At 35.6% G+C, this 24551-nt stretch overlaps 1 protein-coding gene across 3 annotated transcripts in view; it reads left to right on the top strand.

Moving 5' to 3' along the window:
• The first annotated feature begins 481 nt into the window (after window positions 1-481).
• Window positions 482-24551, top strand: part of LOC138323684 (unconventional myosin-Id-like) — a 38059-nt gene continuing 13989 nt past the window's right edge. The window contains exons 1-2 of one of the 3 annotated variants that reach the window (XM_069268465.1): window positions 482-686; window positions 23248-23371. The gene's annotated coding sequence lies outside the window, so the exon portion shown is untranslated. Of the gene's footprint in view, window positions 687-14097; window positions 14381-23247; window positions 23372-24551 lie in introns of those variants that run through there. The other 2 variants (XM_069268466.1, XM_069268464.1) reach the window with 2 other exon arrangements.

Below are 24551 nucleotides of genomic sequence, written 5' to 3'. Positions count from 1 at the left end.
TAAATAACGAAAATTTATGGTTTTTGCAGTTGTTTTATCCTTGGAGATAGAACCATTATCGATACTTCAGGGGTTACAATTACTAACTTATATCCACCTCGGCCCCGGACATATGTACATCGAAGGTCTTGTCTCGTGTTTGCTTTCCAGTTTTTTTTATCAGGTTTGTATATTGTATCAGGGATGGGATAAGAACGTGTATTTCAATTAATACAAATGTCTTTTTTTATTGCTACCACTGTGTACAATCCAAACGGAAATTTTCTATACGGTTAAATGCATTTTAACTGCCCCAATCAAGAGCTAAGTTGATTTTAAAAATAAATCTAATTTATTACATGCACTAATATGCCCACGTGTTCTGCCCTACAATGTTCACGTGTAAATTACGCGGTAACAGTATATGACCTTTGACCGCACTCAATTTTATCCAATACCATTTGTGGTATCAAGAACTCATGAATATTCATGACCTGTTACCTGTTGTGGCGAGAGAAAATCGATAGCGATATGTGTATCGATTGAAAAAGACGAGGATAGGCCCCGAGACATTTGTCAAAAGAAGAATAACTTGTTTTCTTCGTCATTTAATTAAGGAACTGTACACGATTATATTGAAATATATTTCCCAACATTTGGAGAGTCGTGTCCAGAATATTGACGGCTTCTGTGCGTACCGTGCAAAGGTAAGAGTGACATTTCAATGAATGGGTTTTCAGAACGTCCCGTCCCGTGCTGTACGGGTATATATAGGTTAGCTGTCAAGCGGGTATATGCCATTTACTTGTATACATGCTGACATTGTTGTGAAATAATATCAATGTCGAAGAAACAATACATTTCTACATATATACAGCACCTGTATAATCAACTGTTTTACAACAGCTATAACTAGGTTGCTAGTGTGATGAAAGGGTCATTCATGTTGTCGACATCTATGTACTGTATATATATCGGGGTATATATATGTACTGAAACTTCTGTGTATAAGACAAGTGGCCATACAAAGTTTTGTAATTGTCTATATAAGTGTTTCCTTCACGTAGAGTTACACACATACCTTTTTGTACCTGTCCTATACCTATACCGTAGCCAGGTAATTACTTAACTACTTACCTGTCCCCAGCTTGTCAAATCAACACCTGTATAACTTATACTGATATACATGTAATGCACACTTTTTGCACATAAATTGTTTACATGTTATGAAACGACAAACTTGAAATAGACAAATGTGTACAATTTGCTTGGATATTTTTCAGTTATAATGTAATCAGAATTTATAATCACATGAACTGCACTTTTACATGGATTATTTTGTAGATTACACGACCATAAAACTGGTGTATGTACTGTTAATTACTATGTATACGGAAATTAGACATATTTGTCATAGTTTTGTCACTTTAGGAAGTGCTTAGCCTTCCAAGTTTGTCTTCCCCTTAAAAGTATGTACATGTACATTTTGCATGTGTAAAACTAGTTTATTGGCACACTTGAACTGTGAATATTGCCTATATACAAGAATTTCTCAGCTCCATGCAGGCCTACCAAAGTTAATATCTATGAAAGTTTTCCGACTCCCTGCTTAAGCCCTTTAACTGATAACTCCAGCAAAGTCCTCAAAATTAAAAACACTTGATATGCAGAAGTCCTCATACTTGACCTATAAAAAATTTTCATGTACAAATCTCCAACATATATAGGGAACTGGAGTTAAGAGGGGGCACAGGCACCAACAAGCCTCAGGTAACCCTGGTGTTTTATGTGTGGTCGAGTGGCCAAGAGGTTAAAGTGTCTAACATACTACAATTCCTTGTTTTAATTAACATCTGAGTCAGGTGGCTGAGTGGTTAAGGTGTCTTGATATTCAGTCAATAGCTTACCACCTCTGGATCTAGATGGCTGAGTATACATGTAAGATGTCACTATTAGCCTGTTAATACCACCTTTATTTGGGCCATATAATAAACCATTCTGATATATCACAATTACTTCCCTTAGTTTCACAGTTACTTCCCTTGGTTTCACAGTAACTTCCCTTTGTTACACAGTTACTTCCCTTTGTTTCACAGTTACATCTCTTTTGTTTCACAGTTACTTCCGTTTGTTTCACAGTTACTTCCCTTTGTTTCACAGTAACTTTCCTTTGTTTCACAGTTACTTCCCTTTGTTTCACAGGTACTTCCCTTTGTTACACAGTTACTTCCCTTTGTTTCACAGTTACATCTCTTTTGTTTCACAGTTACTTCCCTTTGTTTCACAATTACTTCCCTTTTGTTTCACAGTAACTTTCCTTTGTTTCACAGTTACTTCCCATTGTTTGTAATGAAGGGAAGTAACTCAGATAGATCAGGAGGTGATAAGTGAGTTTTTGGGTTGATTGTGGTAATTATATAGCATACCAAGTGGTGAAGGTCTATTGGTACCTGGTAATATAAATATCGGACACATTGACCACTACGCCATGTACCTCGAGGCTGTGTTGGTAGAATATCAGATAAGCATTTCCACATCTCTACTATCACCCTGTTTAAATAACTGTTAAAAATGACAAAACAGTCAACACACTGTTGTGACCTATCAGTCGCTATAAGATATCAAACTATAAAAGCTCTATCACAGATTTCTCTAACTCAAGATGAAGAAGCCTTTTGTAGTCAGTGCTAAAGGAATATTTCTGTAGCCCAGTAACTGTTTGTCATGAGTTTGACTTGGTGTGAAACTGTTGTGAGATGTAAGGAATACCCTGGGATACAAAAATGTGCAGATTAAAGTTTTGACCTTAACCTTTCAAAATGATATTAGTTTCAGGGGCTGTTTTGCTGAAGCACTTGTTATAAATGAGGTTTTCAGTGATACAAAAAAAAAATATGGTAAGCTGCTATAGAACTTCAGCAAAACTCTGCTTGGTTTTACATACATTTTATCCGTATTTGTACCAGACAAATTGAAGCAATGCTGGTTAACTAGAAATAAAACGATTTAAAAAGTTCAAATAAAAGAGTAAAAAAATGTTACCTGATAATGTTTTCGATTTGCATTGCAACAAATTAACATTCCATAAAGCATCTTTACAATTTACAAATTTGGTTGTTTTGTTTTAATCCCTCAGTAAAAAAGGTAAGTTACAGAAGAAAAACAATTTCTTACAATTGTATAAAATGTACAGTTTTGTAACTCAAATCCTTTGTATAAAGTAGAATGAGATATGGCTGGCTATGTTTGAGGTTAAACACTAGTATTGTGACAGTTATCTCCCCTTCACATCAGCTAAATCTCTTGCTAGAGGGTGTTATAGGGTTGGTACATATAATGGAATTATAATTTTAAAAATGCCCTGTAGCTGGTCTATGTATCTAGATCTAGAATGGATCAGTGTTTTATAGCAAAACCAAGGCCATATAAAGACAATGTCTTGTTTTACATCCTTAAAGGGATGGTATAAACAGTTAGTACATAAATTCTCCCATATATTGATGCTAAAAGCCGGTATGGATGTACTTGTTAACCTTTTTGAAATTTTCATGGATGATCAACATGTGTAGAAAAAGAAAACTTTATAGTAGAATTGTACAATGACTATTATTTTTGGCATACTAATTAGGGTGCAGGTTTTTTTGTGGGTTGGACATTTCAAAGACATGGATTCAATATGTACTTTTAAGCTACCATGGAACAAGAAAATCAAACTTTTCATGGGTTAAACTACATACAGTACTCTCAGAATTATCTCCTCTTTTCCAATAATTATCCCACATATCCATTTTTCTGTGAACCCATGACTCTCCATCACAACACAACTAAATCCAATATCTAATAGAAACATTGAGCTTTTTAATACTTTATTTATACCATAGAATTAATTTATACAACTCTGCCATTCTAATGTCGGGTACGATGAAATGATATGATTCATGGGTCTTAAACAAATAACGGTATGCTCCTGTATACCTTCTGTGCATGCACACTTTGAAGTTTGTATATGGGCAGGCTGAAGACTGTCACTCAGTACTTCCTGGTTCACTCAAACCCTAGCAACTGCAGTGCCGTATGTTTGTTATGGAAAAATGGTTAACTGATGTAGATAATAAAACATCATGTTTGGTACCAGAATGACCTTGACCTTGAAACTTCCCCTTACATAATACATGTAGTATAACTTGTCTCCTGGTAATCGAGTGTTAGCTAAATAATATGCTGTGTTATAACTAAAACAAGGATGTTAAGCCCCATCAATCAATCAATCTATCAATCAATCAATCAATCAATAGCTATTGAATTATAAGTAATGAAAATATCATTGACACATTGGTATCTTTATTCTTATTTATCCTAAACAAAATTTCTCTAAATGAAGATTTCAAAATTGTTGAATTAAACATATTTGAAATAAAGCAAAAATTTTGACAAGTGTAACTTACAGTAATTTAGAGCTATAGAAAATTATCTCCCCTCATTATTTTTCTATTCAAATTTTTTTTTGTAAAAATAGCTGCTCATGTGCTTCTTCTGGTATATGTAGTTATATTTGAATGGTTTTGATGTGGTTCTTTCTGTAACATATGCTGATAGAAAAAAAAGTATTCATGCAATTATGAAAAACCAGGTATTACATATATGCATTTTAATGAGAGATTGACCGGAAAATGAGCTACCTTCCATCACTTTTAATTATAGATGATAGCCTTTGATATTGGTTGTATTTTATTATGGAATTCTTTAAACATATCATGTAGAGGTAGTATTTTTTATCAATATTACATCTATATTGGAGAACTTCAAACGTTTTGCTATAAATGTTCAAGATACAAATTGATATAAGGTAGGAATTATGCAATAATAGATTCAATGTTTAAAGTTGATGGTCATCGATCGTGTGATCAGTATGCCTGTACACTTCCTGGACTACCAATATATTATGTATGTGTTAGTCAGATCCCGGAGGTCTTGTCTCGTGTTTGCTTTCCAGTTTTTTATCAGGTTTGTATATTGTATATTCATATTTTATATTGATATTTGAAGACAGTTGGCGGAGACGTCCATTTTCCATACCTGGCCAAATTTTATATGGCCAAATATAGATTAGACAATTCTGTATTTGCACATATATTTAGAATTAAAGGATACTCATGGAAATCCAACATTTGATTTCAAAGCAATTTAAAAAAGTCAATTAAACAAATCAGATCGTGTACAGTTAAAGTAGTTCTAGTTTTGGACCTATAATCGTCGTTATATACTCAGGGTATATAAAAAATATAGACAGTCGACTAACTTCCTGGTAGATTGGTCGTCTTTTTAAATGTTGTAACGTGTGTACGTGACAATGGTTTAAATGTTTTTCTTCAGTACAATTCTCTGCTGTAATTAATGTATTGCACCTGCATGAACAATATTACAAACCACAATCTCTCCCTCTTCTTGCAATATCCACATATCTAATATACAGAATTATTTCCCTTTTATAATTTTTGTACATTTGATTCTTAAATTATGAGCTTAAATGTAGCAAATTTTAAATTGAATAAGTGTATAACTGTATAAAAAGATCAAAATTATGATTTTTGTCAATGAATTATAAGTTAGAGGTTAAAATTTACATATCGAAAAAATGCAGTGACTATTTACACTTTATATCTATAAGAACAAGTAACAAAAACAACAAAATTACTTGTAAGCGCTTTGCCCATCCGTGGGCTCTTCAGACCATCATTTATTCAAACAAACAACTTGATGACACATCATGGGGCCATGGTGGCTGAGTGGTTTAGATTGAAATATTACCACAGGCCATCCACCTCTTGATTGCGAGTTTGAATCCCGTGTGGGGCAGTAATTAGGAACTGATCGCTGGTCGGTGATTTTTCTCAGGATACTCTGGTTTTTCCCTGCCATATAAACCTGGCACATTGTTAATTGACCTTGACTGTTAACACAACGTTAAAATACAATCAACATAAACTTGATGATGTCATCAATAACAATACATTGTATAGTGCACTCCTTTGAAATTTTTTTTACAGTTATAATTATGGTAGGTTTGTGGATTTGTAGGAGGACACTTACATTTATATAAGTTATAAGACAAGTGCAGTAGGGACCTATAAAGTCGCATTAATTCTACACTAATAACGATTATATATCTGTTTGAATTACACTCATCTCCCCGTTGCCATCCATCACAAGAAATGGTTTGGGCGTTAACGTAATTAAAGTGTATATTTCTCACCAAACACCTATTTATATTAGTAACATACCAAGTTTTTATGAAAGAAATGTATATAAATATAACATTTCATGATTTATTTGTAGTTTAAATATTTTTAGAAATACATTATCAAGACTGATGATTTATCAATATTATTGCTAACCACTGTGCATTGTTTAATAATTCTTGTTTACAATTTCCTTGACAAGTCAGTTTGTATAGGTTAAAGTAGATGGTTGCCACCTCATTGAAAGATATTCATTATGGTATGAGTTTCACATTATCATATACTTTTTAGGAAAACCACCGACCAGCAGTCAGTAACTAGCAACTACCTCACATGTGATTCGAACTCGCATCCCAGAGGTGCAGGGCTTGTAGTAATATGTCGTGACATCTAAACCACCAGGCAATCGCTGCCCTTTTTCCTACTATAATCAGCCACTATTATGCAAGGATTTAAATTTCAAGATTCTGAAGATTGAGGAAAGTCAGAGTACTTGGAGAAAAGTCACAGACCATTGCTCAGACTAATCTACATATAGGCACGTGGCCAAGCAATGCAAGATTTTGCCACCATGGCCCTACATCACAGTATGTTAGTAACTATACTGATGCAAAAAATCTCATTCCTAAAAAAAAAGAAAAAAAGAAAACAGGTATTAAATTACTGTAAACGGTTTGGTTTGTTTAGTTTTACGTCCTATTAACAGCCAGGGTCATATAAGGACGTGCCAGGTTTGTTGGTGGAGGAAAGCCGGAGTACCCGGAGAAAAATCACTGGCCAGCGGTCAGTACCTGGCAACTGCCCCACATGGGATTCGAACCCATCCCAGAGGTGGAGGGCTTGTGGTAATATGTCGGGACATCTTAGCCACTCGGCCACCGCGGCCCCTAATTACTGTAAACATACGTAGGATTAATGAGTAAAGGGTACATTACATGACTATAGGTTTGTTTGAGTCACAATGAAAAGTCAGTCAACAGATCTATTGTACGAAAATGTGTTTAAACACTTACAAAGAAAAATGTTACAAAAAAAAAATAAGAAAAAAAGAAATCTTTAATTACTTCATTGAATTGAATTAGTTGATCTCAGCTAAAATTATGTTTTTGTTTCAAATTTCTGAAGCTTCAAGTTAAATGTATAACTTACTGAAATGAGAATTAGAAGAGAAAAGAAGTCAAAGACAAAATTGGTCAAGATACTGCAATGATTTGTCAATAAGGGAGTTTCATGTGTTAACTTATTGATTGGCCCAGATGTGTGTCGGTGGTAAATATCGGTGACATATTTTAAATTTACTCTGACAGTTAATCTTGTCAATACATCACCGGGATTGATAACGTCATTGTCCGGAGTTTCTTCAGGAGTTCCTTCGTCCCTAGTAACCATCTCGGACTCCCTGAATGTACATAAAAACAAGCTTGTATGTTTGATAAGCAGGTGTGGTAAGGTCCCTCAATAGGAAAAAAGGGAGAAATCTTCACCAAAAGATAAGATGTTCATTATGATATTGAGGTTAAAGAAGATGCTTGTAGAATATTATTCCAAAAAAAGGAGATAATATTGTTCACTAGATACAAACAAAATGTCGCTGTATGTTTATAACTTAAAGTTTATTATGGGAAGTTAGAAATCTGATATCAATGGATAGTTTGAATTTATGGGTATCAAAATTTCATGAAATCTATCGTAATTTGTAAAGGTTAGTTGGCCTTTATGATATTTTAGGGTGTCGTCTGCCATTCATAAGAAACATTTACTTTGAGATTAAGCTCTCATGGGTAATATCTAGAAACAAACCCTTTGAAGGCTTCTCAGTTAGAAACATATTTCAAATTAACATAAATTTGAAGACGTTATTCATAGAATATAGTGCATAAAACTATTTCTGAACCATTTTTGTCAAGTTCTTCAAAGAAAATATGATTTTATTACCAAATCCTAGTCACCATTTTCATTTTATTTGATTATGCTATGATTCAGTTGTGTATATATAATTGTCGACTGAGGCCCGAGTTATTCAATATCCTTTGAGTTTATCTCAATGTAACACTTTCCTGTTGACAACAAGTACCAATATTTACAAAATATGTACTCCTCAGCTTTATCCTTAAAATAAAGCTTTTTTAACAAAATTAATCACCTTTTCTTGAGTAACATTTGTTGGAATTTTCGAAATAAAATTATTAATTAATTTAAGAATCAATGTAAATGTCAAATTTTTCACCAATTACATATGTACATCTAAGGGTCAAAGGTTAAGGTGTCTACCATTTCACCATCTGCCTTCCATCTCGGATTGATGGCTACAAATTAAGTAAAAAAATATTTTTTACAAAATTCATGAACAAGTTGTACTTAATTATTTAAATCCTACATAAGCTTTATGGCTGGATAAAAGTGTGTACTGGAGTGCCTGTGGAGAGGTGTAATACTCGGAAACAATTAATATATAACGATTGTCTAATAACTTGGTGACCCCATGTCATTTCCATGTGCAATCGGAGAAGTGAACCTGTGGTCAATTAATTCTGATAGGTTACCACCATCGACCTAACATTAATTAGTTATAGGTTAATTGGTATAAGATAGCGGAGATAATTATTACAGATAATCATGTTGTCATGATATGCTAGGGACATAAAAAAATGTTGGTTCCATTTCAAAATGGCCGCCTGACCCTCTAGTACTGGGCTGTTTAGTACTTAAAGGCTTCTTACTGAATATTTTAACATATTTCCAAACTATACCAGATATTCAATGACACACATTTTTTTTATCGCTGTTTTTATGACTACAGTACATAAATATTGTTATTTGTAAATTGATTACGGTAAACTAGGCCAGGTGAAGGACTATCTATCCAGCTCTAAATCTCCAAAGGTCAGCTTAACCGTAGGTATTGTCATCTGGTAAACAAGTGGGAACTTTCTTCTTTCCTTTTACCTGTCTGTCCTTCCTATCTGCTTGTTTGTATTCTTCCTTTTGACTGTCTGTCTTTCATCTTCTATATCTATCTGTCTATTCTTTTTGTCAGCTAGTTTACATTTGCATGGCCTTCCATTCCTCCTTCTGTCTTCAAGCCTTCGATCTTTCTCTGTGTTGTGAGTTCAAATGTTGGGCATTTGTCAAGAACTGGTCTGTAGTTTTTCTCCATGTACTCCTGTTTTCCTCCACCATTTAAATCCTAGCTGGTATGTCCTTAAGTGACCCTTGCTGTTTTTAGCACTTATTAACCATCAATTAAATTTCCAATCAAAAGACTTAAACCGCAGCGTCCGCGTCCGCGTCGGGCGTCGTCAACAATCTTATTCAGTACAAATAGGGGCTGACCCCCCGGGGCTGAGGGCGGGCCAAAGGGTCAATTTCAACGACTTCTCAGAACATGTAGGGAAAGCACCCATAAGCATGGTAGCATCCTATAGGTGGGATTAAATGGGGTCAATTTGCTATTTTCATATTTCCTAGCATTTTGATATCGTTATAGGGTGGGGATTCAAAATTGTACAAATGATGGGGCTGACCCCCGTGGGGCCTGAGGGGCGGGGTCAAAAGGGGTCAATTTGGCTATTTCCATATAAACGACTTCTTCTCTGAAACCAAGCATGGGATAGCACCCATAATGCAATGGTAGCATCCTTATAGGGTGGGGATTCAAAATTGTACAAATAATGGGGCTGACCCCCCGGGGGCCTGAGGGGCGGGGCAAAAAGGGGTCAATTTGGCTATTTCCATATAAACGACTTCTTCTCTGAAACTAAGCATGGTATAGCACCCATAATGCAATGGTAGCATCCTTATAGGGTGGGGATTCAAAATTGTGCAAATGATAGGGCTGACCCCCGGGGGCCTGAGGGGCGGGGTCAAAAGTGGTCAATTTCCATATAAATGACTTTTTCTCTGCAACTTAACATGGGATTGCGCTCATAATGCAGTGGTTACATCCTTATAGGGTTTGGATTCAAAATTTGCAAATGATGGGGCTGACCCCCCGGGGGCCTGAAGGGTGGGGTCAAAAGGGGTCAATTTGGCTATTTCCATATAAACGACTTCTTCTCTGCAACTAAGAATGGAAGAGCACTTATAATGCAATGGTAGCATCCTAATAGGGTTGGGATTTGAAATTGTGCAAATGATAGGGCTGACCCCCGGGGCCTTAAACGGCAATAGATGCGAGGTCAAAAAGGTCAATTAGGCTACTATCTTCATATAAATTACTTTGTCTCTGAACCTATGTATTGGATAGCATATTTGTATGGTATCAATAGCATCATTGTATGGTTGTGATTCAAAATTAAACTTTGGGAGTCAATTTTGTTTCCCATTTTATCTATTTATTTGAGTTTGCATTCCTTTTGTCTGTTTGTATCCTTGTCCTGCCATCCTTCCTTTTGCCTGTCCTTTCATCCTTCCTTCCTTTTTTCCTTTCCCTACTTTCCTCTGTCCTTCCATCTCTGTACTTCTGTGTATGTCCTACACATTTTCCCCATAGATTGGAGGCTGGGATGATCAAAAACAATATAAATACATGCAATGAAAATAAATTCTTATGTGATATATTGCCTAATCTTATAGAGATCTAGATCCTATGTGTATAGAAGTAATTAGCAGTCCATAAAAAATGTGTGACATGTCTTTCGAGTGGTCAGTCTGTGATGGACTGGTCATTATCGTATAACTGTCTCCGGGCGACAGGTTGTCACCCGACCAGGTGAGTGGGCCGTCTTACTCTAATTATGACCTCACATCACACCTGCTGTCTGCTGTCACTTAAACTGTAATAAGGCAGGGTCAAAACTGGACTAGAGGTCAACGTCGATACAAGGGTGATGTTAATTACATAGAATGGACGTAATCTTACCTACAGAATAGAGTGGAAACAAGATTTTATTTGTACTATAGGGATATGTTACTTATAATGTAAGGGCCATAGGAAATCATTTAGATTGGACTTACTCGATCATCGGTGACCTGAGGTAACTTAGTAATAAGTAGAGCATTTGGCTAGTGTTCGGAGGTCCCAGGTTCGAGCCAGGTCTAGCTACAACATGAATTCAAATACATGTTCATAACATTATGGTATATTTTTTCTTGCTGAATAATTTATGATTGAAATCTAATGTTGTAAGGAAGTACTGAGACTCCAGTGCAGATATAACATATGGTCTAATTTGGTGAATTTAAAAGAATTTTATAAAAAAAAAGATGCAGACTAAATTGGTACAGGCACTTGTGACCTTTTGAGAAGACTTGTCTATACTGATCAGAATTACGTTTGTATTGTAAATATTGTAATTGTCAGTAAAGTAATTTGCATATCACCCGTGAAATCTTTATCATTATGAGAAAACACATCTTCATGAAAATACAGTAACGTAAACCGGTTGGCCAGCATGTGGAACACGGTAAACAATTGACTTTTAGCCCTCTTTCATTCTGATTTCTCGTATGTTTATATATTTACGTGCGAGATAGACATCAGTTCATAGAAAAATCTTTGAGAAGTGTTGTGTAGTGTGTCAGTGACATAGCTACCCTCGTATCCGATATGACGTTTAGCCTAACGTCTTTGTGTACGGTCATAAATATGATGAAAACAGGGTAAACACTAGAGGTGGAGCTATATGAATGGACGTTTAAACTTCTTTTATGCCATACAGTAGCCGAAATTCTTTTTAAGAATTTACACAAGCATTCAGTGAAGCGTTCGCTGAAAGGTAGCCTGTTCCATGTGTACAAGGGAATTAGGTCCCAAAGACCGTCTGCCCGCTCTTGATCCATTTGAGAAACTAGGTTCGGCTCGCAATCGTTCACCTGTGTACTAATCCGTGGCCATTGAAGGTGTATTAGACAGAGAAAGTGTTCTTATTTGGAGGAATTTTAACAGGCCAAATGGAAAGTGAAATCTTGTATATGGGTCAGATGTATAAAGAATTTATTTTCTTAATTGTTTATTATCATGTCATTGTTAATTTTTAAAATCTCAATAAAACTGTTTTAGTAGCCATGCAATGTTTGGTAAAATGAAGTTGATTATTACTAGGTTCTAAAAGTTTTAAATATAGGTCGGATAATGCACCTGTTAGTACAAATTATGATATTTCATTTTGATCATGTATAACAGTCAATATCACTTTTACATACATTTTTACTTTATTAAAGTGCAAGAATTTAATTAGCAATTTTTACCTGAGAAATATGACAGTGCTAATTGCTTGTTCTGCATATGCTTACAAAATATATTCAATATGATGATAACATAAATTGATCATAGAGTTTATACCTGTTCAAGATTGTCTTCAAGTTAAAATTTGATTACACCACTATAAATATGTATGCTGTTATTTCTCCAAATTTAAACATACTGTTTTTGATCAAGGTTGATTTTTATAAACAATTGTTTAAAAAGAAGTTAATACCACAATATAAATTCAGCCTTCAACTGCTAAACAAGTATCTTCAATTACGATTTTGAATTTTAAATCCCGGACGTGTTCCATTCATGTTGTGATCATGGACTTCTGGACAAGTTATATGTACAATCAAAAGATTGTCTCGGATATGTTTTAACAAAACAGACATTTGCATGTCGGAGCCCTAGATGAAAAAAATATGTTAATCTACATTGTACTGGAGGTATTTGAATTTCAAGGAGATATTTGAATTTCAAAGAGATATTTTTAAGAAAATGAAAGTGAAAGTAGAAATATTTGATAGATTAATGAAGGGTAGTGCTTTATGAGTTTTAATTCATTGCCAATAGTCCTCCACGTTTCCTCAGTGGCTTAGTGGTTCAAGTGTGTGGCATTCAACCACTAGCTCTTCACCATGCACTACGTTGAGTGTGGAGTGATTAAAGTAATCAACATTCTACAATTAGTAGAAATTTTGCCCTCCATCTCTGCGTTGACATGGTTGGGTGGTTAAAGTGTCAGGTATTCTAACACAAGCCCTCCACCTCTGCATTGAAATGGCTGAGTAGTTAAGGTGTCTGGCTTTTAACCACTAGCCCTACATCTCTGCATTGAAATGGCCGAATGGTTATCTGGCACTCGACCCCTAGGACTCTACCCCTGGGTTGAATTGACTGAATAGTTAAGCTGTCTGACATTCACCTCTATCTCTCGGTTGAACTGGCTGATTCAAGTAACAGTACAGATGCATTCTACCACTAAAATAGAATGGGTATTTTGCCTGAAAACGACAGAGATCTGTGGTTTTCCTCTGAGTACTCTGGCTTTCCTTTGCTTCCAACGTGGTAAAAGGCCGTTATATCAATATGTGGTGAAATTAAAACCAACAAAGCCCTATTACCATATTTGGTATACACTTATGTCGATGGTGTAAAAGAGCAGAATGTTTTTGGGATGGATGTATTCTCGGTATTATCTTATTTCATGGCTCTAAATGGGGATTATCGTGTCTGGCTAGTATGGGGTTTGACCATCATGGCCGTTCAAGTTTATTCAAAGAAACTGTATTTTCAGCAGATGATCAATCAACCTTGAACATTAAGAGTTCAAAGCGTTCAAGTAATCTGGGTTAATTCTTTTTCTTTTTATATTCAAGAAATGTTCTGTTCCGGTTGAAATCCTCCTTTAAGCTACATCTCTGTGTGTGATTTTAAGTGTTCATGTACATGTATTAAAGGAAATGTTTGAGCTCTATTAAAGCTGACATATGATTAACATAAAAAATTTGACCTGAAATCTATTATGACAAGATAGGTGAAAGGTGTGTTGTATATATAATACATTGTATTGGTAAAGTTTACATGTATATAGTCTTTACCTGTACAGGTATATATAATGGTGAAGAGCCATAGGGTTTGTTGAATTATAAACTCGCCCATGTTGAAATTCCGCCCATTGTCATGTTAATGAAGCTAGTGTAGAACCTGAAAACCGGTATACCTATATATGTGTGTATATCCCAGGTCTGAGTGTGTACGCTTTACCGATCAGTCTAAAATCACCGGCGATAATACAACATAGGTAAGTGTGTGTGCTTGTGGTGGACACTTCCAGATCTCTGGACGATGGTCAGTTTGTGCTTAAAATAACGTGTTTGGATGACAAAAAAAGTGTTCTCTAACTTGGATTTAATTTTCACGGCAGAAGGAAGCGACAAAGTGATTTATGGATAAGATTTTCATGCAGGTGGTAAGTGCTTGTTTGGTTATAGACATAATACAGGTAGTCAAATAGCCTGTGATGTATGTTTCTATATGTACAGGTAATCTAATTAATCTTCATTCGTTATATACTACTCAATTCAGGACTTATTTAGCACTAATTTGGGCCTGTTCCTCATAATTTGGTGATTTTAAACAATTTCTCGTAAAACCGTGATGGCATTAAGCTATTTGAACATGTACTATAGCAGTGTTAGATCTGGGTGTCGATAGCAATGTATATATATATGTATACCTACGAGGGTAGAACATTCACAAACCGTAGCTATCAGGATTTAACCCAGAGATCACGATAATTATCATTTCACAGTTACTCCTAACAATACGTTTGGGAGGGGTGTTAAACACGATTCGATGACACATGTATATTTCTTCATTTTGACCCAGCCCTATAGCACCAGCAAAGGCGATGTCGAAATTCTCTTCTGTGAAAGTTTAATATCAAGTTTGTTTACATGGTATTATAGAGAACGTCTTCTGTACACAGGGTGTGGTAATAATATCATTTCCATCTTTGTGTACATTGCAATGTTAATAGATATTCCAATGGCGTTTCCTCTTAAAGGTTTAAGGGCGGTGCTGTATGTAAACTTGTTTTAAATAAGTGGTGTGTATATTTCTAAACTCTAAATCCTTCGTTAAATGTATATGGGCCATTTGGAAGGTTCTACTATGTTGGGTTTTGGTTTAGTTTGTGTTGTGCCATATTTGGTAGTGTAGATGACAAACTCTTCACTCATTCCTATTGTTCAATTACTGTCAATAAAATTGTTACTTCAATGATTGAGTTAATTTGAATATACATGGTACATTGATTATCTTTAAATCCTCAGTTTTATGACAAATATTTCCAAACTGTTTATTGTCATCTGAAAAATGTAAACAAATAAATATGTATATATTTGCATATTTTCATGTTCACGTGTAAAACATTTTTCTAATTTTAAAAAGGGTCAATGTGTTCTGATGGTAAGGTGCCCAATGTCCCTATGGTAATCAAATCTGGCTTTGGTGGCTAAATGGTTAAGGTGCCTGACAGTCTATACAACTAGCCCTCCATTTCCAGGTCATGGTGGCCAAGTGGTTAAGGTGTCAGACATTCTACCACTAGCCCTTCATCTCTAGGTCATGGTGGCCAAGTGGTTAAGGTGTCTGACATTCTACCACTAGCCCTCCACCTCTGTTCAAAGTGGCTGCGTGGTTAAGGTGTCTGACATTCTATCACTAGCCATCCATCTCTGGGTCATGGTGGCCAAGTGGTTAATGTGTCTGACATTCTACCACTAGCCATCCATCTCTGTTCAAAGTGGCTGCGTGGTTAAGGTGTCTGACATTCTACCACTAGCCATCCATCTCTGGGTCATGGTGGCCAAGTGGTTAAGATGTCTGATATTCTTCCACTAGCCATCTAAATCTGGGTCATAGTAACCAAGTGGTTAAGGTGTCTGACCTTCAACCAGTCAAATAGAAGTTATTTTGACTCATTATTCCTAAGGTGCCCCTAGAGTGATATCCACTAGTCTTCTCCACTACCCTCTGTTTAGTCCTTTAGTCGAAGCTTTAAAAAGACCACAGTTCTGTTGTCTGTCACTTGTACATGCTACAAATGATCTCGGAGATAGAGCTTTTACTGTTTTGTAATTGTTTTGTGACCAGTCTTAGCTATGCTTCAGTTCATTTGTCTGAGTCCATGGAACGTTTATTTGCTATGCTTGGGTTATAGATAAACAAATAATGATTTTTCTGTCTGTTAAACATTCAGAACAGTTGTTTTACCGGTTCCTAATGTGCAAAGAAGGTCTTAAAAAGGTCATATGTACAAGCAGGATCACAAATAAGGTCATATATGTACACGCAAGGTCACAAATAGGATTATATACATGTACAAACAAGGTCAAAAATAAGGTCATGTGCAAGCAAGGTTACAAATAAGGGCATATGTACAAGGTCTTGTGAGGGGTTAATCTTATGAACATTATGGTAATAAATTGTACATATTTACCTACTTTAAATACGGATTGGTCCATTTAGCTTTTCATTGTGGTATTCTATTACATAGACCAATATGTACATTTAGCATGTGTAAAATATCCATGCTATACATACTTAATGGTGTGGAAAATCCTTACACCAAGTTTCTTTGAAAACTGAGTGGACTGCAATGAATAAGCAGCATTCATCAAATAAATTACAAACCTTATGATAAAGCAATTCCATTACAAGTTAAATTTCCTAAGTGTAGATGTACATGTATAATAAACCTTATCTGGCTAAGATTGAAACGCACATCTCATTGGCTAAAATATTGTCTTATCAGTACCAGTATTTTTAGATATGATCAAATATGCTTATTTTCTTTTTTTAAATTCAATGTTTGCAGTTTAATCACAATGCTTCAAATTCCTATCTTAGCTTCAAGCATTTCTCATAGTTGATATTTGATTTTACTAGGTTATCATAACTCCATTTCAACCTCAGCAAAGGTCCATAAATGTATGTTTTGTGTCTTGTGCAATAGTGATTATAGTCTACTTAGGAAATTGCGTTGTACAGCTCGGAGATAGTTAAACTTTAGATAATGTACAGTTTTCGGCTTACCTCCATGACTGAAAAAAATTGAAAGGAAGCATAAAACAGTCAGAATATGAGTTGAAAATTATGGTTTATGAATTCATCAAGTATTGCAATCAGCATTTGATTAACAGATTAAGGTTTATTGTCTTGCATTTGATGAAAATTGAGGAAGTTGAGACTATAGTGTTGTTTTTCCAGCAATGGTAGGGACAACGTTACACAGACAGAGATTGAGAAAAATTATCTTTTGACTGGTTCAGGTTGAAAAATTTAGAGGATTTGCATTTAAGTCCACTTTTGACAAAGGTAATCACATCCATTAAACAAATGAACAAATATTTTGTCCTTGGAACTTTTGGGCTAAAACTTGTTAATTAAAAAAAAATGTTAATCACTTTTAATTGTAGTGGATTTTGGTCGAGATACATTTTGCATTCACCAGAACACTTACCATAGACTAAGATTTAAGAAAATATTTTTCATGGTTCTAGAACTTTTGGGGTGAATTTCGGTGGATTTTGAGAATTGGTGTTGAAGTCTAATTTTTACCAAAATTTATCTGATTCTGATCTTGTTGAAGTTATTATTACTGTCATACATTACATGGGGTGAAATCTTACGGAGAACTATTTGTTTTGATTTTATTTTGTTAAATTGACTTTAAACATTATATAGAAAGCAGTATAGGCAAGATAGATCATTACGAATAATTCTTGTTTAAAAATAAATTAGATTTCTTCCATACAGTAAAATCTTAATTTTGCTAGGTAAATCCATCTTTTAGTTTGAATAATAAAAGCTTATTATTTATGTTATCATATTTTGTGATATGACATTGTTGAAGTGTTCTCTTGACGTCATTAAGTTTTGATGGATAATACATATTTCATACTTAAAGATTTTTTGTGTAGAATGATGTTCATTTTGACAGGGCATTATTTATTTGTTTTAAGAAATGAAAAGTAAAATAACCAAACATGGGTTTATAACAATGTATCCTTCTCCTCTTGTGCCACCAAACTATCCTATACACTTTCTCGTGTCGTGTTTGTACGTCAGTAAACATTTTGTTAATCTTACTCACTGGCCAGCAATGCATGTCGTCTGCCATATATTTTAGCTAACTGTATACTCTCTTACATAACGTACCTTTTAACAGAAGACATGTGATTTAGATGTAGCGTATCGTTAAAAGGTGAGATCACCATAGCAACCACATGTATATAGCTAGTACAGGAAGTGTTAATTGTGACATTTGATTAATTTGAGGTATAATTTTGTTCACTTTCCTCGAGATTCGTGTGTGACTCACACATTAAAGCCCCGGTTTACAGTTAACTTTTTATAAAGTAATTAAAATAAAAACACAAATTTACTGCAACCTAAAAAGTGCTCCCACCACCAACAACAAAGCTTAAAAACATTATTTGGACAATAACTGATGTTTGATCATGTATAATATCTACTTAACACAAAGATATATATCAAATTATTTGTTTGGCTTTTACTAACAGTACCTCCATCATTCCATATAAGGCAATATAGTGTGATGGATCTTATTCGAGATGCAATTATATTTTGAATACTTTCATTCTGAATGGCAATAAGAAGCTCAAACTTTTTGTACCATTTGTATTTCCTTGATAAGAAATATTGTGATGTAAAGTGAGCAGTATTTCAGTATCCATTTGTTTTTCCTTGATGCTGAGAAATTAGAATAAAATTGTGATGTAAACAATAGCTTTTAAACTGAAATCAATATGTCTCAGAAATTAGACCTCCATTTTACATGCTGTAAATTGTATGATATTTCTTCCGGTAATTTAACACTTATAAGAGTGAAGTTATTTGTTCACATTGTATATTTGTATGATGTTGTGACTAAACGTCTGGAAACATCAGCTATTTGACAGGATGTGAGAACAGTTTTACTGCTCGAGGGACAATTTGAATGTATTTAACAACCTAAATACACATTTTTTACCCTAAAATTCTCATGGTTAGACATGGTATCTTTACGTTCACATTGCACAAAATGAAATAAAATTAAGCCAAGTGGAGACTGTAATGCTTTCTGAACCGTGTAGCGTACTCTATTACTCCATAAGGCTGTACCTATACATTTGTGAACAAGGCGAGGTATTCCTCTCCAATGAATCATGTCCAGCTACCATCTTACCTGGTACCATATTTAACCGTCAGCCACTCATGCGACTGTACCCTCCAGCCCTTTCCTCAGCACTGCTTTTCCCTTTACAAGTGTTAATATTTATATATGATGAAAGAACTGGCCATCTAGCAAGACGTCTGATGGAAGTTGATGTTCATTGGGAGTCAGAGGCTATAGGCTGGTGTGAATATCACTTGGTGGTTTTTGGTAGAAGGCTTGCCTTTAGAGTCAGATGTCATAGGCTGGTGTGAATGGCTTTCACTGGGAATCAGAGGTTATAGGCTAGTGTGAATGGCTTGCACTGGGAGTCAGAGGTCATAGGCTGGTGTGAATGGCTTTCACTGGGAATCAGAGGTTATAGGCTAGTGTGAATGGCTTGCACTGGGAGTCAGAGGTCATAGGCTAGTGTGAATGGCTTGCATGGAATCACATATGGTGAATGGCTTCAGGGATCAGAGTCATAGGCTGGTGTGAATGGCTTCACTGGGAATCAGAGGTCATAGGCTAGTGTGAATGGCTTGCACTGGGAATCAGAGGTCATAGGCTAGTGTGAATGGCTTTCACTGGGAATCAGAGGTTATAGGCTAGTGTGAATGGCTTGCACTGGGAGTCAGAGGTCATAGGCTGGTGTGAATGGCTTTCACTGGGAATCAGAGGTTATAGGCTAGTGTGAATGGCTTGCACTGGGAATCAGAGGTTATAGGCTAGTGTGAATGGCTTGCACTGGGAGTCAGAGGTCATAGGCTGGTGTGAATGGCTTTCACTGGGAATCAGAGGTTATAGGCTAGTGTGAATAGCTTGCACTGGGAGTCAGAGGTCATAGGCTAGTGTGAATGGCTTGCACAGGGAGTCAGAGGTTATATAGGCTGGTGTGAATATCCTTCAGCCTCACTATTGGTTGAAGGCATGCCTTGGGGCAAGACTTGTAGTAATATTCCTCATCCCATTGGTAGGAGGCATGCCTTGGGGCAAGACTTGTAGTAATATTCCTCATCCCATTGGTAGGAGCTTCCTGTCTTGCTTTGTGAGTAGAAGTTACAGACCTGTGAGATTATCTCTCTTCCTACTTGTAGGATTGATAGTGTGTGAGAGAGAGAGTGTATGCTAGTGGTAATCTCCCTTTAGTTTGTAGGATTGATACTTGCTGTGAGGGAGAGAGAGTGTATGCTAGTGGTAATCTCCCTTTAGTTTGTAGGATTGATACTTGCTGTGAGGGAGAGAGAGTGTATGCTAGTGGTAATCTCCCTTTAGTTTGTAGGATTGATACTTGCTGTGAGGGAGAGAGAGTGTATGCTAGTGGTAATCTCCCTTTAGTTTGTAGGATTGATACTTGCTGTGAGGGAGAGAGAGTGTATGCTAGTGGTAATCTCCCTTTAGTTTGTAGGATTGATACTTGCTGTGAGGGAGAGAGAGTGTATGCTAGTGGTAATCTCCCTTTAGTTTGTAGGATTGATACTTGCTGTGAGGGAGAGAGAGTGTATGCTAGTGGTAATCTCCCTTTAGTTTGTAGGATTGATACTTGCTGTGAGGGAGAGAGAGTGTATGCTAGTGGTAATCTCCCTTTAGTTTGTAGGATTGATACTTGCTGTGAGGGAGAGAGAGTGTATGCTAGTGGTTATCTCCCTTTAGTTTAGAGGTAGATCATGCTTGCCTGGGGATGTCGAAGGCTAGTTATAGACTTTACTTTCTACAAAGCAATAGAGGATGGCTTGCTTTGCTGTCAGAATATCCTGTAAGTTTTATTACCCATTTCCCATGTCTATCCAAGTAATACCCAACTTGTGTGGCATTCTATTCTGGTCTAAAAGAACAGAAGTATGTCTGACAAGACATTTTCGGTGATATCCGTAACATGTTATCATATATTTATTGTGGCTTATTGAGTAAATATGCAGTCATTTTCACAGCACAAAGAATAAGGTCGGCGGGCTGAATGGTCATGTTGTCATAGCTATTATTAAACCATTTGACATCCTGACATCCACATGTGGCTCACAGGTTTGAAAACTTGAATGTATGGGGCTGCAGTGGCCAAATACTTAGGATGTCTCAACCTATTACCACAAGCACTCTACCTCTGGGTCGTGAGTTTGAATCCCATGTGGGGCAGTTGCCAGGTACTGGACCACTGGTCAGTGGTTTTTCTCTGGGTACTCAGGCTTTCCTCCACCAACAACCTGATATGTCATCACAAAGAATAAGGTCGGCGGGCTGAATGGTCATGTTGTCATAGCTATTATTAAACCATTTGACATCCTGACATCCACATGTGGCTCACAGGTTTGAAAACTTGAATGTATGGGGCTGCAGTGGCCAAATACTTAGGATGTCTCAACCTATTACCACAAGCACTCTACCTCTGGGTCGTGAGTTTGAATCCCATGTGGGGCAGTTGCCAGGTACTGACCACTGGTCAGTGGTTTTTCTCTGGGTACTCAGGCTTTCCTCCACCAACAAACCTGATATGTCCTTACATGACCCTGGCTGTTAATAGGATTTTAAACTAATAAACCCGCTTGAATGTGTGTCAGTAGCCAAAGACTGACTATTGGTCAGTGGTTTTTATCCAGGCACTCTGGTTTCCCTCTACGTCTAAATCATGGTATATCCTTAAGTGATACTAGCTGTAAATGGTCATAACAAAACAAAATTCTAATCAAAACCAAAGATAAAAAGTTTTAAAATTCTTTCTTTGTATTGTCCTACAATGATTTCCTTTGGCGTGTACAGAGGAAACTTATACTGTTTAAGGCAAATTTGTATAACATCAGGAAATCTTGTATAACAATATAAAGAATGGTTGGATGATTTATAAACAAAGTTGCTAAGGTATATCCCTACTGAAAAGTTTTGTATCATAAATATTTATATCGACAGGCCACTTGTGATAAAGGAGATTATGTAATGGAAGTTTGGAAGTACTTGAATACTTTACAAAAAATGTTTTTTATATTTGGGCATTAAAGCTTTTATGTATGTGATAAAGAGGTCTTACTTCTTCACTGTAAGACGTCTTGTCATGGCAAAACAAGACAAAAAAATATTGTTCAAGTGTTGTTGGTATGTTGAGTGTAGCTTTAGTTTCAATTTCGATTTAAACTTATGTAAACTAAAACATTTTGCACAAGGACTTCACAGAAACTCAATGACATTATTTGGCCGATATAATCGATATATTTTTAAAATCATGTCGCTTTCCTGGTTTTTATGAAATGTACCAAAAACAAACCTAGTGAAAGTTGAGTAGTTAGTTGTGCCTGTCCACTCGATGTCAGGGCTATATTTTACCTGCCAATAACTTCTACACGGTTTTTATTATCAATGGTTCTTCCTGTCAAACTAAAATCTAAATTACTATATATCATTTTGAAATACTTTAGTCAAGGCTAGTGTAACCCCATTTTGAACATTGATTTTAAGGAGTGGAACCAAACATAAATTGAGTTCCTGGTTTCACTATACACTTGTTGGGCTACCAGTAGGTTTCCAAAGTGGTTGAGGAAAAGAGTCAAACTAAGGAAAATATTCCATTAATTGCAATAAGCTTCAGAGAGCTTTAATTGCTAATGGACGGTTTCATTTGCCAGTTGTCAATCAAACCATCAATACGACTTTGCATTTTGTTTTGTGTATGCTACATCATTTTTCTTTCACATTGAATATGTACATGTTCATTTGCAAGCACAAGGCATACATGTATACTGTCTCTTGATCAGTAAAATTTCCCAAAAACCAAAGTTACCCAACTTGTCCCTTAAAGCTTGAGATGACTGAACATTTTGCCCAATGATCAAATACACTTAGCTCATATCAGTGTAGAAAATAGTGAATGTTTAATTTCCATTATGTGCCAACTTTCTCTAGCAGAAAAGTGTGTACTGTTTCACTTTTTTTGCATAATTTAAGTATTTAAATGTTGTTTACAGTTAAGCTAATGTTAAAAGCTATCAAACTATCTAAAAAGGTTTAGATTCTAATGGCCTCTTTAAGTGGTGATATTTGCATTTGAAAATAACTTATAAAACCATAAATTTTGAAGAATTGGACTAACTGATTGATCAAATTTTAAATTGATGCATTTGTATTTTCAGATTTAAAGATGTGACCTTGAGGATGTGACCTTTAGATTTCCTCGTCAAAATGACAGAAAAAACTGAGAAAAGTTTCCAGGGATGTTCTACAGGCTAGTGTTGAGTGAATATACCCACAACAGAGGTAGGTAAATCAGACAACATCAAATCTTCACTAATTTACTCTACCCAACAAGTACACATGCCCCTTTAACCCCCTCTTCTTATTTCTCCATCCCCTTTCCCTTTTTCTCCTTCAGAATATCAAGTACGTGAACAACAGAGGTACGTAAATCAGACAACATCAAATCTTCACTAATTTACTCTATCCAATAAGTACACATGCCCCTTTAACCCCCTCTTATTTCTCCATCCCCTTTCCCTTTTTCTCCTTCAGAATATCAAGTACATGAACCATGGATTTGATTCAAAATTTAATAATTAATGAAACATATTATTAACAATTATGAGTTTGAACGCACATAAGGAAACTTGAGGCCAATTCTGCATTATTTAAGAATTAAGGGGGTGTTGGATCTTACATAAGATACAAATTATGTATCATATACATAGCAGGATAAAACTTTCAATTTAAGCAAATGTTTCGATTTCGTTTCATTTAAGAGTGGCGAAATTCAGATGTGAAGTTTCCACCTAACGAGACAAATGTTCAACTTCATATTTTGAATATGATATCACTGTTACCTTTGATGTCCGAAAGTGTTATTAGATGTTTGTCTTATGATATTCATGACATCACAGAACGGGCCAGTTATGTGATAAAATATATAAATTGTCCTAATAGACCACTTGTAATGTTGTTTGTATGTTACGTAATGTTTAAATCTCAGTCAATATTTGTAACAGTCACGGAGTACAAGGTTTTATCAAGCTATTTATCCTGTAATAAACCCAGGTTTGACAATAAACAAATCAATAAAATACAAAGTATGCTGGCTAACATTTTGTATCGGTAATAACACTTTATTGACTTTACCTTCAATAGTTTGGATTAGCGAGGGATGATTACCAAATATAGTAAAATCTGTCAATAAAAACTGTCCAAGACGCAAGAAAAATAAATGGCATGGGTAATTTTGTATTATACAGGTAAATAGCCAATGAGACCCTTAGACAGTGGTCTTACTAAGCAGGTGGTCTTTATACAGAGGTGGTCGCTGATATATGGGCTCTGTGAGTTAGACAGGCCTGGAGTAAAAATGAATGATTAGCATTTAAATAAACTTCATAAAAACCAAACCAAACAATTGGGTTGTCTCTCTACCATAGATACAATTAAGGGAGTTAATTATTTGTTGACATTT

The sequence above is a fragment of the Argopecten irradians genome, chromosome 5, assembly GCF_041381155.1.
Source record: "Argopecten irradians isolate NY chromosome 5, Ai_NY, whole genome shotgun sequence".
Classification (NCBI taxonomy): Eukaryota; Metazoa; Mollusca; class Bivalvia; order Pectinida; family Pectinidae; genus Argopecten; species Argopecten irradians.
This window is presented reverse-complemented; position numbering and strand designations above follow the sequence as displayed.